Source organism: Panthera leo, chromosome F3 (genome assembly GCF_018350215.1).
Source record: "Panthera leo isolate Ple1 chromosome F3, P.leo_Ple1_pat1.1, whole genome shotgun sequence".
Taxonomy (NCBI): Eukaryota; Metazoa; Chordata; class Mammalia; order Carnivora; family Felidae; genus Panthera; species Panthera leo.
Window position 1 is genome coordinate 22062986 of NC_056696.1, and position 15970 is coordinate 22078955.

The window sequence follows — 15970 nt, forward strand, 5'->3', positions numbered from 1 at the left end:
ATTCACAGAGTTTCACTGAAGTGTATTTGAGGGATTAGGTTTTATTAATTACCATTTCTATTTGCATCTAGAAATGTAAGCTTTAATATAAAGAAATGAAATACGAATGGTGACATTTCAGCATCATTTGGGAAAAGGGTTTGGGAGCTGATAGAGGCAGGGGCAGAGTGGAAGGAGGATACTAAGTGAGCGGTGGCTCCTGATGCACAGAGATGGCTACTAACACACACGCACACAGCCCCTCTTCCCTATCCCACCTTCTTCCTGCTGATCTCACCTAACCGCATGGTGCTGCGGAAAGAGCCTTGGATTAAGAGTGGGGAGACCTGACATGTAGTTTTAACTCTGCCTCACTTTATTTGTATGGTCCAGACCAGATTACTTCCTACTTCATTCTCAGAGCACCTGTGCATTCTTTTAACTTGTTTAAACAAAAACAAAAAGAAAAAAGCCTATAGAAAATGAGGTAGAGGATGCAGTAATAAGAGAAGGGTCCTTCCAAAATAGCAAATATCAGAGTTGAATAGAACACTGTGCTCATACCCATTACCTGAATTACAATGTTGGCTTCTGAGACTAACCTTGCAAAATTTCCTACTGCCCGACACTATCAAGAGTTCCATTTGTAAATCCAAATGTCATCATTGAAAATGAGTTATGATTTCCTGCTCAAACTCCCACAGAAGCTCTGGGCTGATAAGCAATCCCCTGAAAGGGACTATTCCTCTTCCCAAGGGATTTAGAGCCTAACAAAGATGAATAAGATAAGTAAATATTTACTGCTGTTTTAGAAACCAGAAAGCAAACAGCCTAGTGAGTGGGCAGACTTAGCATGAGCATGGTGATAGTAATGTGACTATGAAGGTTTTTGAAATATATGACTTATAGGATTTTGTTTGCTTCTTTTACTCTAAGAATCCTAATTTTTTACTCAGGGGTTTGTTATCTATTTATGATTATGCAATTTCTTTACTAAATAATGGCAACCTTTGCTACTCTATTAGAAGTTTATAAGGAAAAAAGTGTAGAAAAACACAAAAACATAGAAACACATCTGACCTAAGCACACACTCGTAAATAACGAAAGCTCTGAAGTGCATCATAAAAAGGCCTTATGATCAGAAAAGGAAAGAATGAATAGGGTTGGAACGGAAGCTAAGAGAATTATTGGCTGCAGTGCTAGAAAGGACTGAGCAAAGAGAGGGATGCATCTGACCAGGCTTTGTTAAGGAGGTAGACATTAGTTTGGGATATTATTTTATTCCTAACATTTTTAAAAATTATTAAATTTTTTTTGATGTTTATTTATATTTTGAGAGAGAGAGAGAGAGACAGAGACAGAGTGAAAGTTGGGGGAGGGCAGAGAGAGAGAGGGAGACACAGAATCTGAAGCAGGTTCCAGGCTCTGAGCTGTCAGCACAGAGCCCGATGTGGGGGTTGAACTCACAAACCGTGAGATCATGACCTGAGCCAAAGCTGAATGCTTCACTGACTGAGCCACCCAGGCACCCCATTCTTACATTTTTTAAATGTTTATTTCTTCTTGAGAGAGAGAGAGAGAGAGAGAGAAAGAGAGAGAGAGAAGTGGGGGAGGGACAGAGTGAGGGGGACAGAGGATCTGAAGTAGACTCTACGCTGACAGCAGAGAGCCTGATAGGGGACAAAAATCTGGAAGCTTCACAAATCTGCATGTCACCCTTGTGCAGCAGCCAGGCTAATCTTCGTATGGTTTCAGTTTTTAGTATATGTGCTGCCGAGGCGAGCGCCTTCCATTTTTATAGGAAAGTCCAGGAAACTTCTTATATGTAAATGATTATAGTTAATTTTATATTTCGTTTTGATAAGATACTTACTAATTGTAACAAACAGGTTTTTTTCTTTTTATGAGATGTAGGAGGCTAAAAGTCTTTCCCCTCATTAACTTCTCAGGTTATCTAAAATTCCAAGCTCCAGACATATGTGCCCATGTCTCTGTTTGATATCTCCACCGATGTCTTAAAGATGCTTCAGACTCAATATGACCCACATTAAAACCATAACCTTTGTCTCATACCTGGTCCTCTCCTGGTGTCAACTCTTTCAGTGAATAGCATGTACACATCATTGTCACCCTTGACATCTTATCCGATTATAAGGAAAGAGGCCCATCACTAGGTCCATTGATAACACTTTTAAAATATCTTTAAATCTATACACATCTCTCTCTCTCTCTTTCTCCTCATTGTCACCACTCCTAATTCAAATACCAAGGTCTCTTACACTAATCTCTTGATCTAATTTTCCTGTACAACCCTTGCTCCCTGCCCCTAATTCTCACACACAGGAGACGATGTGAGCCAAGTAAAATATAAGTCTCATCACGTTCTCTTTCTTCTTAAGAGTCTTTAAAGCTTATACAGTGCTCTTAAGATAAAGAAGAGAATCTTTAACATGTCCTATGAAGCTCTGACTGATATAACCTCAGATCACCTCAGCCCCAGCCTCCTTGCCTGCTTTCTTCCTCACTCTTTATTCAAGCTTCCTGGCTTCTTTCCAATTCTTCTTTCCAATACCTTGATCCTCACCATAGGGCCTTTCCACTCACTGTTGCCTCTGCCCGGAACACCTCTTACACACCCTCTCACTTAATAACTTTTCCTTGTCTTCCAAATTATCCAAATACCTCTTCCTCAGGAAATCCTACTCTGACTTGACAAATTGGATCAGATCAGTACATCTTTCATGGCACTGATCACTATTTGTAATTTGTATACTTAGATGATCACTGTCTACCTCCCACACAATGAGCTTCATGAAGGACCATGTCTGTTTTCACTGGTCCTTTTCTTGAGCACTCAGCCCAGTGATTAGCAAGTACTGAGTTTTCAATGTATTGAGGAATGAATGAATGTATGAATGACTGGATGACTGGATGGATGGATGACTGAAAGATCACTATCTTCAGATGTCAAATAACTAAAGTCATTAAGCCAATTTGTTGTAGAGTTTTATCATTTTCCAGGAAAAGAGATCCCAAGAGAATGGCATTTGATGCAATGGTATAGAGAATAGGAAGGGAATAACACAGAGCGTATTTATAGTTACCTTTGCTATTCAGAATCTGTTCCCCTTTCCTAAGACAGCATCCTCTTTTTAGGGGACTGTATTTTTCCTTCATGGTGTGGTTTTGTGGGAGTGTATATTTTTCAATAAATAACAAAAAATCAAATAACCCAATTTAAAAATGGACAAAGGATTTGAATACGCATTTCTCCAGAGAAGATATACAAATGGACAATAAGTTCACGTAAAGATGCTCAAAATCAGTAGTTCTTAGAGAAATGCAAATCAAAATGACAGTGACATGCCACTTTGCACACAATAGGATGACTCTAATCAAAATGACAGACAATAACAAAGGTTGACAAGGATGTGGAGAAACCCATACTTCTCATACACTGCAGGTGGAAATGTAAAATGATGCAGTGCTTTGGAGAAGAGTTTGGCAGTGACTCAAGTCTTTAACTGTAGTTAACATATTACTTAGCAATTTCACTTCCTAGGTATCCATCCAAGAGAATTAAAAACATATGTGAACACATGTTCACAAGAAGACTGATACACAGATACTCGTAGCAGTATTATTCATTACAACCAAAGCGGAAACAACCCAAATGACCATCAACTGATAAATGGATAAACAAATGTAGTCTATCAATGTAATGGAATATTATTTGGCAATAAACAGGAATGCAGTGCTGATACATACTACAAACATGGGTCAGTCCATAGTAAAAGTACTATGTTAAGGGAATGAAGCCAACCACAAAAGACCACGCATTGTTTGGTTCCATTTATATGAAATGTCTAGAATAGGCAAAACCACAGAGACCAAAATTAGAATAGTGGTTCTAACGGCTGGGGTGAGGAGAAAAATGGAGAGTGATTACTAATGGTTATGGGGTTTCTTAAGCGGTGTTCAAAATGTTCTAAAATAGATTCTAATAATGGTTGCACATCTCTGGGAATGTATTAAAAACTACCAATGTGTATACTTTAATTTAAAGGAGTGAATTTTATCGTTGTGAATTATATCTCAATTTACTGTTAAAAAATAAATATGATGTATCAATAAGTCTAAATCTTGTAATAGGTACAAAATGTAAGGGTGGCACAGACTGGGGACAGGAGTGGAACAAAGAAGACTACATTGGCGAGATGATGGTAAATCCGTGAATTACTTGTCTTTCACCCAACCTTACCTGTCAGCACACTGGGAGTCAGTTCCATCAGGCTTTGGCTGCCCAAATACATAAATTTTAAAGAATAACAGTTGCATGTAGTTTTGAATGGAAAATATGTTCCAGAATGGTCAAGCATATAAATCCAAGAGATTAAGCTTCAGGCAAATCCAATCTACACAGGCAGATCGCTAATAGAGGTCATGATTGCAGTTTGGCTACACCTGAGTTTATTCAATGACGCATTTTTCTTTTCTCTTCAGACTCATAAGCACAAGAGCTGCCAGGAGACAAGAACCCCCTCAAACATATTATTCTCGCAGGATGTTGAATGAGTAGATACTAGAACCTACTTCACTTATCTGGTTGCTCACTGTGTAACCAAAACAATTCAGGTCTCCAAATGTTTGCTCACATACCAAAAACCTAAACAATATTAAGCAGCACACTAAAGACAGGAAGTGCCTTTTGGAAATTGTTGTCAGAACTTTGTTACCACATTCAAACTTCCCCATTAAGAAAAAAAAATGTCTCTCTTAACAATGCATGTACTCAGAAATGATAAAAAGCAATTTACAAATTCTTTATTTTCTCTTATGGACTATATCTGTGTTAAATGGAAAAATGTTTTAGACTGTACATCCCAGAGTTCCTACATATCATTAGCCCAGGGCATAGTTTTTACTACTGGTTACTTATTAGTACTATTTCGTCAATCTCATACAATGAGTAAATAATAACTTGCAAACACAATAGGATACAAAGTAGAATTTTTACTGTAACCTAGGAAACTAAAAGCTTGTCAATCATTTCTCCTTGTGTACCACTGAATCATAGAGAAAGGGACAGGAATGGATTGTGACAAAACCCTGCACCACAAATTATGCATAAGTTTTATGACCTTAAGATTTCTGGCAGAAAAAAATGTCACGTCAAAGACCACCATGACCAGAAAAGAATAGTAGTCTGCAGACCCGGAAGAAATGTATCTTAGCAGACTGTGTGGGCAATCCCTGGATAATATTAGGAAATCACAGTTTGTAATGTAATAGAAGCGTACTGAGTCAGATTCAAGGTTAACCTATAATGGTAGACTATTAGAATCAGAAAGCAACATGCACTGAGGAGGAGAACCCCACATTTCCACTGAATAAGGGAGACCATATCTCCACTGGAGGTTGGCCTCCAGCCCAGATATGGGTATCAGTCATTTTCTGCTCTACACAGATCTGCTGAATGAGGAAAGAGGAAAACAAGATCCTGAAGGTTTGGGGTAGAGAGGAGCAGGAAGAGGCCCTTATGGCAGACCGCCTGCTTGGTAGAGTGTCCACAGAAAATTAAATATCTTGTATGGTGAATTTTAATTTCCCTTTAGTATTTGCTTTGTGCCATTTAAAAGAATTTTGTTGAGGTCTATTTCACTGCAGTGAAGTAGGCACACCTTAAGGGTCCAGTATCATCAGTTTTGACAAATGGATAAAGTCATGTAACCTATACCCTATTAAAATACAGAACATTTATGGCCCCAGAAGATTCCCTTATGCTTCTTTCTAGTTAGTCTCTTCCTGCTCAGAAATAGCTTTGTTCTGATTTCCATCATAAAATAGTTTTCTTTGTTTTATGACTTCATATAAATATTTATTTCTTTACATCAGGCTCCTTTCACTCTGTATCACACTGTTGTTTGCATCTATAATTTATTCCATTTCATAGCTGAATGTTGTTCCATCGTATATTTGTTTATTCTTTCTTCCATTAATGGAAACCTAGGCTGTTTCCAGGTTCAGTTTATGATAAATGAAGCTGCCTGTGAATGTTCTTATAAAAGTCATTTTTGATATATATATTTCTCTTGAATAAAAACCTAAAATGGACTTGTTGGGTCATGGGGTAGAAATACATTTAAATCTTTAAAATATTATGAGTTTTCCAAAATAGAGGTAGTATTTTACACACCGACCAACAATGTATGAAGTTCTTTTTGCTTTACACCTTTATCAACATTTCATGATGTTTTCATTTCACCCTTTCTAATGGCTATGTAATGATTTCGCATGGTGGTTTTAGTTTGCTTTTTTTCCTAATGGTTAAGAACATTGAGCACAGTCTCATGTGCCTATTGGCCATTCATATACCTCTTCTGTGAAGTATATGTTCAAGTCTTTCCTCTGTTTTTATATTGGGCTGGCTATCTCTTCATTAAAATGTAGGGATTCTTTATATATTCTGAATACCACTCTATTTCTCAAATTTATGTGTTGCAAGTGTTTTTCTCTGCCTACGGCTATGTATTCATTTTCTTAGTAATGTCTCCTGATGAGCAGTTTTAAATATTAGCACTCAATTTATCATTTTTTAAGTTGACTTTTATTTCTGTGTCATTTATAAGAAATAATTTGCCCAAATCAATCAGTGTGATACATCACATTAATAAAAGAAAGGATAAGGGGCACCTGGGTGGCTCAGTCGGTTGAGCAACTGACTTTGGCTCAGGTCATGATCTCATGGCTCATGAGTTCGAGCCCAGCGTTGGGCTCTGTGTTGACAGCTCAGAGCCTGGAGCCTGCTTTGGATTCTGTGTCTCCTTCTCTCTCTGCCCCTAACCCACTCGCATTCTGTCTCTGTGCCTCTCAAAAATAAATAAACGTTAAAAAATTTTAAAAAATAAATAAATAAAAGAAAGGATAAGAACCATATGATCCTGTCAATAGATGCAGAAAAAGCATTTGACAAACTACATCCTTTCTTAATAAAAAACCCTCAAGAAAGTCGGGATAGAAGGAACATACTTAAACATCATAAAAGCCATATATGAAAAGCTCACAGCTAATATCACCCTCAATGGGGAGAAACTGAGAGCTTTCCCCCTGAGATCAGGAACACGACAGGAATGTCCACTCTCACCACTGATGTTTAACATAGTGTTGGAATCCTAGCATCAGCAATCAGACAACAGAATGAAATAAAAGGCATCAAAATTGGCAAAGAGGTCAAACTTTCACTTTTCACAGATGACATGATACTTTACGTGGAAAACACGAAAGACTACCAAAAGACTCCAAGAACTGATACATGAATTCAGCAAAGTCGTAGGGTACAAAATCAATGTACGGAAATCAGTTGCATTTTTATATACCAATAATGAAACAACAGAAAGAGAAATAAAGACACTTATCCTATTTACAGTTGCACCAAGAACCATAAAATACCTAGGAATAAACCTAACCAAAGACGTAAAAGATCTGTATGCTGAAAACTATAGAAAGCTTATGAAGGAAATTGAAGAAGACAGAAAGAAATGGAAAAAAATTCCATGCTCATAGATTGGAAGAATGAATATTGTTAAAATGACAACACTACCTGAAGTAATCTACACATTCAAAGCAATCCCAATCAAAATTGCACTGACATTCTTTTCAAAGCTTCTCAAACAATCTTAAAAATTGTATGGAACCACAAAAACCCCAAATAGCCAAAGTAATATTGAAGAAGAAAACCAAAGCGGGAGGCATCACAATCCCAGACTTTAGCCTCTACTACAAAGCTGTAGTCATCAAGACAGTATGGTATTGGCACAAAAACAGACACATAGACAAATGGAATAGAATAGAGAACCCAGAATTGGACTCACAAGTATATGGCCAACTAATCTTTGACAAAGCAGGAATGTGCATCCAATGGAAAAAAACACAGTCTCTTTAGCAAATGGTGCTGGGAGAACTGGCCAGCAACATACAAAAGAATGAAACTAGAGCACTTTCTTACACCATGCACAAAAATAAACTCAAAATCGATGAAAGACCTAAACGTGAGACAGGAAACCATCAAAACCCTAGAGGAGAAAGCAGGCAACAACCTCTCTGACCTTAGTCTCAGCAATTTCTTACTCCACATCTCCAAAGGCAAGGGAGTTAAAAGCAAAAATGAACTATTGGCACCTCATGAAGATAAAAAGCTTCTGCACTGCAAAGGAAACAATCAACAAAACAAAAAGGCAACTGACAGAATGGGAAAAGATATTTGCAAATGACATGTAGGATAAAGGGCTAGTATACAAAATCTATAAAGAACTCACCAAACTCAACACCCAAAAAATAAATAATCCAGTGAAGAAATGAGCAGAAGACATGAATAGACACTTTTCCAAAGAAGACATTTAGATGGCAAACAGACACATGAAAATATGCTCAACGTCACTCATCATCAGGGAAATACAAATCAAAGCCACACTGAGATATCACCTCATGCCAGTCAGAGTGGCCAAAATGAAGAAATCAGGAGACTATAGATGCTGGAGGGGAGGTGGAGAAACGGGAACCGTCTTGCACTGTTGGTGGGAATGCAAACTGGTGCAGCTGCTCTGGAAAACAGTGTGGAGGTTCCTCAAAAATTTAAAAATAGAACCACCCTATGACCCAGCAATAGCACTGCTAGGAATTTACCCAAGGGATACAGGAGTGCTGATGCATAGGGGCACATGTACCCCACTGTTTATAGCAGCACTTACAACAATAGCCAAATTATGGAAAGAGCCTAAATGTCCATCAACTGATGAATGGATAAAGAAGATGTGGTTTATACATACAATGGAATACTACTTGGTAATGAGAAAGAATGAAATCCTGCCATTTGCAGCAACGTGGATGGAACTGGAAGGTATTATGCTGAGTGAAATAAGTCAGTCAGAGAAGGACAGATATCATATGTTTTCACTCATATGTGGATCTTGAGAAACTTAACTGAAGTCCATGGGGCAAGGGAAGGAATAAAAAATAGTTACAGAGAGGGAGGGAGGCAAACCACAAGAGACTCTTAAATACAGAGAACAAACTGAGGGTGGATGGGGGTGGGGGAAAGGGGAAAATGGGTGATGGGCATTGAGGAGGGTACTTGTTGGGATGAGCACTGGGTGTTGTATGTAAGCCAGTTTGACAATAAATTATATTAAAAAAACAATAATTTTCCCAGCACAAAATATAGTCTCCTATATGTTTTCTGGAAGCTTTATAGTTTTGGCTTTTGCATTTAGGCCTATTATCCTTCTCAAATTAGTGCTTGTGTATGACTTGATGTAGAGATCAAGATATTTTTTATTTTTCCATATGGATGTCTACATCCATAATGGTGTTCCAGCACCATTTATTGAAAAAACCTTTTACTTAAAAAAATCATTTGCTCCTTTTCTTTGAATTTCTATATGATATTTTGCAATTATCTTATCAACTTTTACTTTTAAAAAGTCTGCGAAGATTGTGATCACAAAGAATCAATAACCCAATTTTGGAACAATAGAACACTTAACAACGCTGAGTCTTAAAATTCACAAACATGGTATGTCTCTCCACGTATTCCAGGTCTTCTTTAATTTCTTTCATAATATTTAATGTTTTTAAATGTAGAGTTTAACACAAATCCTATTAAATTTGTTCCTAAGTATTTTATGTTTTGGGTGTTATTATAAATGCTACTTTTAATCTTATATTCAAATTTGGGGAATATAAAAATACGATTTATTTTTACAAATTGGCTTTGATACTATAACATGGCTACATTTACCTATAAGTTCTAGCAGAATTTATATAGATTACCTAGGAATTTCTACAAGTACAATTATGTCATCTGCAAATAAAGGCATTATTGTTTCCTTTCTTATCTGTATGTTTTTATTTCTTTTTTTTGCTGTATTTTGCTAGATAGGACCTCTAGTACAATTTTTAATAGAATCTGTACGTCCTATAAGAGAATGAGAAAACAGACCACAGACTGGGAGAAAATATTTGCAGAGTACATATCTGATAAAGGACTGTTATTCAAAATATACAAAGAGCTGTTAAAACTCAATAAGAAAATAAACAACCTGATTTAAAAATGGGCAAAAGACCTGAACAGACATCTCACAAATAAGATATGAAGATGGAAAATAAGCATATAAAAAGATGTTGAACATCAAATGTCATTAGAGAACTGCAAATTAAAACAATGAGATATCACTACATATCTATTAGAAAGGCCAAAATCCAAAACACTAACAACTCCAAATGTTTATGAGACTGTGGAATAAGAGGAATTCTCATTCACTGCTGGTGGAAGTGCAAAATGGTACAACCACTTTGGAAGATAGTTTGGGAGGTCCCTAAACAACTAATATGACCCAGCAATCACACTCTTTGGTATTTACCAAAATAATTGAAAACTTATGTCCACATGAAAACAGGCACAAGAATGTTTATAGCAGCTTTATTCATTATTTCCAAAACCTGAAAGCAACCAAAATATCCTTCAGTAGGTGAATAAGTAAATAAATGTAGTACTTCCAGGCAATTGGATACTATTCAGCACTAAAAATAAATGAGCTGCCAAAACATGAAAAGACTTAAGGAAAAACCTTAAGTGCATATTATTAAGTGAAAGTAGCCAATCTGGAAAGGCTACATACTCTATGACTCCAACTATATGACATTCTGGAAAGAGAAAGACTATATAAACAGTAAAAGGACCAGTGGTTCCCAAGGGTTGGGGGAGTGGGGGAGGGATGAATAGGTAGAACCCAAAGGATTTTGGGGCAATGAAACTATTCCATACAAGGTTACAATGGTGGCTCCATGTCATTGTACTTTCGTCACAATCCATAGAATGTACAACACCAAGAGTGAACCCTAATGTAAACTTTGGACTTTGGGTGATGATGATATGTCAATGTAAGTTCACGGATTGTAACATGTGAGGGCCAGGGATGTACTGGAACTCCCTACTTTCTCTCAATTGTGCTGTACCCCTAAAACCGCCCTAAAAAGTAAGTCTATTAAAAGACGTGGACATCCATGCCTTTTCCCTATTTTTGAGGATGAGCATTCAGTATATTTCACCAGTAAGAGTGATGTTAACTCTGGAATTTTTACAGATGCCTTTCATTAGACTGGGAATTTTTTCTTTTGTTCTTATTTTGCAGAGACTTTTTAATCATGGTTTGGGACTTAAATTTCATAACTGCATTTTCTGCAATGATCGAAATACCATATCATATAACTTTTCTCTTTAATACTTAGGTCACATTGTGAATTTTTGTGTTAAACCAACAGTGTATTATGCTTTTTCTATGTTGTTATATTTGACTTGCTTATATCTTTTTTAGAAAGTTTATTTTTATTTATTATTTTTCACTTACTTATATCTTGTTAAGGATTTTTGGATGCAAATTTATAAGGAATATTAATTTGTAATTTTTCTTTTTTTGTAACGTTTCCAGCTGCTTTGTTATCAGGGTTATACAGACTTTACAAAATTAGCTGGGAAACATTACTTCTATTATACTACCTGAAAGAGTCTGTGTAATATTGGTAACAATACTTTCTATTTTTTTCTTTTTGATTTTCTCTCTTCCTGCTTTTTACAAAAAGCTTCCTATTTTTGCAACCAGGACTCTAGCTCTGGGTGATGGCAATGGATCCTTGAGCCGTAAAAGGAACAAAAATCTGTCCTGACACATGTTTTTAAAAAGAGGTTGTTTCTCTCTTATTTGAGGTGTGTGTGTGTGTTTCACATTTAGGTGAAATTCTAAATACTTCTACATATTTAAAAGCAATCATACACATACACACACACACACACACACAAACACACACACATACACACACACAAATAGATTATTGAAGAGACTTGCTTTTGAAAGTTACCACTGCTGGTGTAACAAAGGACTTGAAAACTCTTAATTATATTATTCAATATCAGTAGGAAATATAGATATTAGATATTATTATTATTGTAATACATGGAAATTTCAACTAAACATATCTAAAAGAAGCCAGGAAATTTTGGGCAGCACATTTAGGAAAGAGGAAGGAAATATTTCATCTTTGGGGAACCAAAGCAATGAAAATATCTCTGTATTGGGAGCTGACAGTGTTTGCTTTATCCATCTGAAGGTTATAATTTTACTTGTATGCAAGTAAAAAATTGTTAAGTTTTTTATGGTGAATTAATCCATGTAACTCATTATATTCATCATAAAATGAACTTCTTTAATCTCTAGTAATGTTTTTGCTTAAAATTTTATCTGTTGTGATGTTAATATAGCTATATGTGCTTTATTTTGATTGTTATTTGCACAATACTCAACTGGTTAGAAAATATTTGTAAGAAATATTCCTCAGAATTATTTAGTTAACTTAAAAATAAGTGCTAAACATTGACAAAAGTACAATATGCCTTTTTATATGGAACGAAGTTCATACCACATTAATGAACAAACAATAGCAAATACAATAAATAGCATATTCTTGGTGGGGAAGGGGGAAGTGTGTGTGTGTGCGCACATGTGTGTATGCTCATAGTGAGCATACCTATTAGTGTAAAGATACATACCTAGCTGTTTTTGGTAGTTCCTCCTAGGTAATGGAATGTTGGTGATTTTTGTTTCTTTTTACTTCTTTGTACTAATTTTCTAAAATAAGATTATATTTCTGTTTATTTAAAAATTGTTTTTAATGTTTTATTTTTGAGAGGGAGAGAGAGTGGGCATGTAAGTAGGGGAGGGGCAGAGAGAGAGGGAGAGAGAGAATCTGAAGTAAGCTCCATGCTATCAGCACAAAGCCTGACACGGGGCTCGAACCCACCAACCATCATATCATGACCTGAGCCAAAGTTGGACGCTCAACTGACTGGGCCACCCAGGTGCCCCTATTTCGTTTGTTTGTTTGTTTTTAACTTTTTGAAAATATTAAGAAAAAGGGAACAGTATCAGTTGCATAAAGAGAAACCAAGTTATTTCTAGACTGGAGGAAATCACTGACTTTGCCAATAGTAACATCTTCAGTATCTTTAACAAGAATAGTTTCAGTAGAGGGTTTGAAGGTGAATTAGAATATAATGGATTTCAGAGTGGGAGAAACAAATCATTTTTTTAACTGGCCGTGAAGGACGTGAAAAGGATAACGTATAAATGATGTGTGACTGGAAAGGCAGGGTCTAATTTTATTTTATTTTTTAGATTGAAAGAAAGATTAACATGTTTATGGGTGAAGGACAAAAAAGAAGATGAAAACAGAAAGGTCAGTTCATTGAGCAAGAGAGAGGAAGGCCTCAAGGGCACAGACAGTGGGCTGGGCTTGTAAAAAGCAGAAACTGGGCAGGAAAAGGTAAAGGTTGCATTCTGGAAGTTCCTTTCAAACTAAGAAATAGGAAGACCAGTGCTCTAGGCTTGCAAGTGAGAGGCAGGCAAGACTAGTTTCAACTTGTTTGCTGTTTGCTTTTTTTCTGAGAACAGAAACAGGGCCCTCCAAAAGACAGGATCTAGTTTTAAAAACAAAATTAGAAGCTTAGTCTGTATCTTGGCTTCTTGTCTGAATAATTACACCATTCCAGCTGCCTTTTGTAAATGGACCCAGAATCACTAATACTACTATCTCAAGTAAAAGATCAAGCAGAAACGCTTTCTTTCAGCCCAGCCAGCCTGAAATGAAAACATTAATTATTAAATAATTATTACAAGTAATTCTCTTTAGATTTACACCCAAAAGTAACCACTTAAAATGATTTATTCATAATACTTAGCTGGTTTTGTTTCTTTCTTTTCTTTTTTTTTTTTCAAGAAGCTGTGACAGAGACATGGAACCCTTAGAGGGAAATAAGGGGAGGGAAAGAGCCAAAAGATATTGACTATTTAGTACTGGGTGCAATATAGCAACTCTCTGATGTTTATATCTGATAGATGATGAAACTAAAAACAACATGATAAAGTTATTTACCAAAGCTCATGCAGCTAATAAGCAGCAGCCCTGGAATGTTACTCTAGAACCCATGCAGTTTATACTATGTCAGCCTGGCTACAAATCTAAATTTCCTGACTACTGATCCTAGAACTCAGCCTCCCAGAATTGTGAAGCCAGCTGATGAATCCTTATAGAAGATGGGTGAAGAAAAACGGCAAAGTTGGAGAAGTTCTAGCTTCCAGTGAAGAGAGCAGACTCTTAATCCCCAGCTGGCCTCATGTTTGCTTTGGGCAACTCTTCGTCTCCTCTGAATCTCAGTTTCCTTCTCTGAAAAATTGGAACTTTTTATTGAATGGCTTGTAAGATTCCTTTCTAGCTCCAAAATGCAGGACCCCACTGTACCTGCTTTTTGCCTTGAAGGCTCAGCCTGCCTCCCAGTATATTATGGGAGGTTTCCAAAACTCCTCAGGATAGAATACTTATCCACAGCCACGAAAAGCAAGACAGGGCAAGATGCGGTCCGTCAGGTCAGAGTTCTGGCTGCAACCAGCCTGAAGTAATCAGCAAGAAATACTGAACTATCAACTTCCAACTTCCGGCTGCCTCTCCAAGTTAAGGACCACACTGGTCAACAGGGCACTCCCTTTTTCACATAAAGAGATTGTCATTGCATTAGCTTCTATTCTATTTTTGGCTGTTTTGTGGCAATTCTCCTATGATACTGTAATGTAAATAACACTTTGGGATTCACAAGGCAGTTATAAAATATATATTAGAGTAAGTGTTATGTTCTAAAATACAGTGAGAAGCTTTAAAGAAAGCACATATCGTGGACCGTAGATGAACATACACACATGCATTCAGTCAGAGATCATTACAACTGGAAATGACAAGGGATCATCTAGCCCACACGCCTCACATGTCAGGTGAGGTCTTCACTGTATTCCCAGATGGCCTGCAGTGCAAGAAGACGTCTCCCAGAAACTCCGCCTGTGCTTATTTGCAGGGGCCGGCCATAGCAGTGCAGATATAGCAGGAAGTGGTCACACAGAAGACCACGGTGTGTGTGTGTGTGATCAACCCAGTCAACAGTGAGTCTAATGAGACTTTTTGCCCTGGACGTCGTGAGAGCAGAATCAGCTCCCAACAGGAGACATTTTCATTGCTTTTGTTCTTCAGAGATGAGATTCTTCCTTCCTCTTTTCCAAAGGTGCTGCCCAAAGTTCTTGGTTTCTCCTAGATATGTTTAGTTCAAATTTCAATGCATTATGATAATTATTTTCCAACACCTATATAGTCTACTGATATTGAATAATATAATAGAGAATGTTCAAAGAAGAGAAATCTTATGGATGGAAGCTGACTCCACATATCACCCAAATCATGACAATGGTAGATGTGTGCCTATTTCATTCTTGACTTTGGCTTACCTGCTGCTAGATTGCTTCTGTGTGTTACAATAAAGAAGTTCATCCCATGCTTGGCTGCTTATTTTTACAATTCACATAATAAACACTGATAGAACAGAAAAAGACCGAAAATTATCTAGTCTACTCCGTTTTTTTTAAGCGTTTGTTTATTTTTGAGAGAGAGAGAGCAGGGGAGGGGCAGAGAGAGAGGGAGACACAGAACCCAAAGCAGGCTCCGTGCTGTCAGCAGAGAGACCAACATGGGGCTCGAACCTTTGAACTGTGAGATTGTGACATGAGCTGAAGTTGGACACTTAACTGACTGAGCCACCCAGGCACCTCTACTCTGATATTTTTTAAGGAGATATAACTGGTATCTTGAAATGTGGCCAGGCATAGTATGGATAACTGTGGCGGGATGGCAGCATTCTTTGAACGGCTGACACCTGTAGTTCTACCCACATACCAACCAGAGAGTCAGGCAGCAGGTAGGAAGTCCACTTATGTATATAGAAAAAAGAATACTGAAATATACGACAAGAGAAAAATGGAGGTAATTGAAAGGGAAGCATAAGGAAGACAGAATACAGCATCAATTATGGGAGAAAAGGCTGTAATTTCAATATCTGACAGA

At 37.0% G+C, this 15970-nt stretch overlaps 1 non-coding gene across 1 annotated transcript; it reads right to left on the bottom strand.

The window, feature by feature from the left end:
* Positions 1-1662: 1662 nt before the first annotated feature.
* LOC122212499 lies at positions 1663-1766 on the bottom strand. Its single transcript, XR_006199178.1, has one exon. It is a non-coding gene; the product is annotated as a U6 spliceosomal RNA (small nuclear RNA).
* Positions 1767-15970: the final 14204 nt, after the last annotated feature.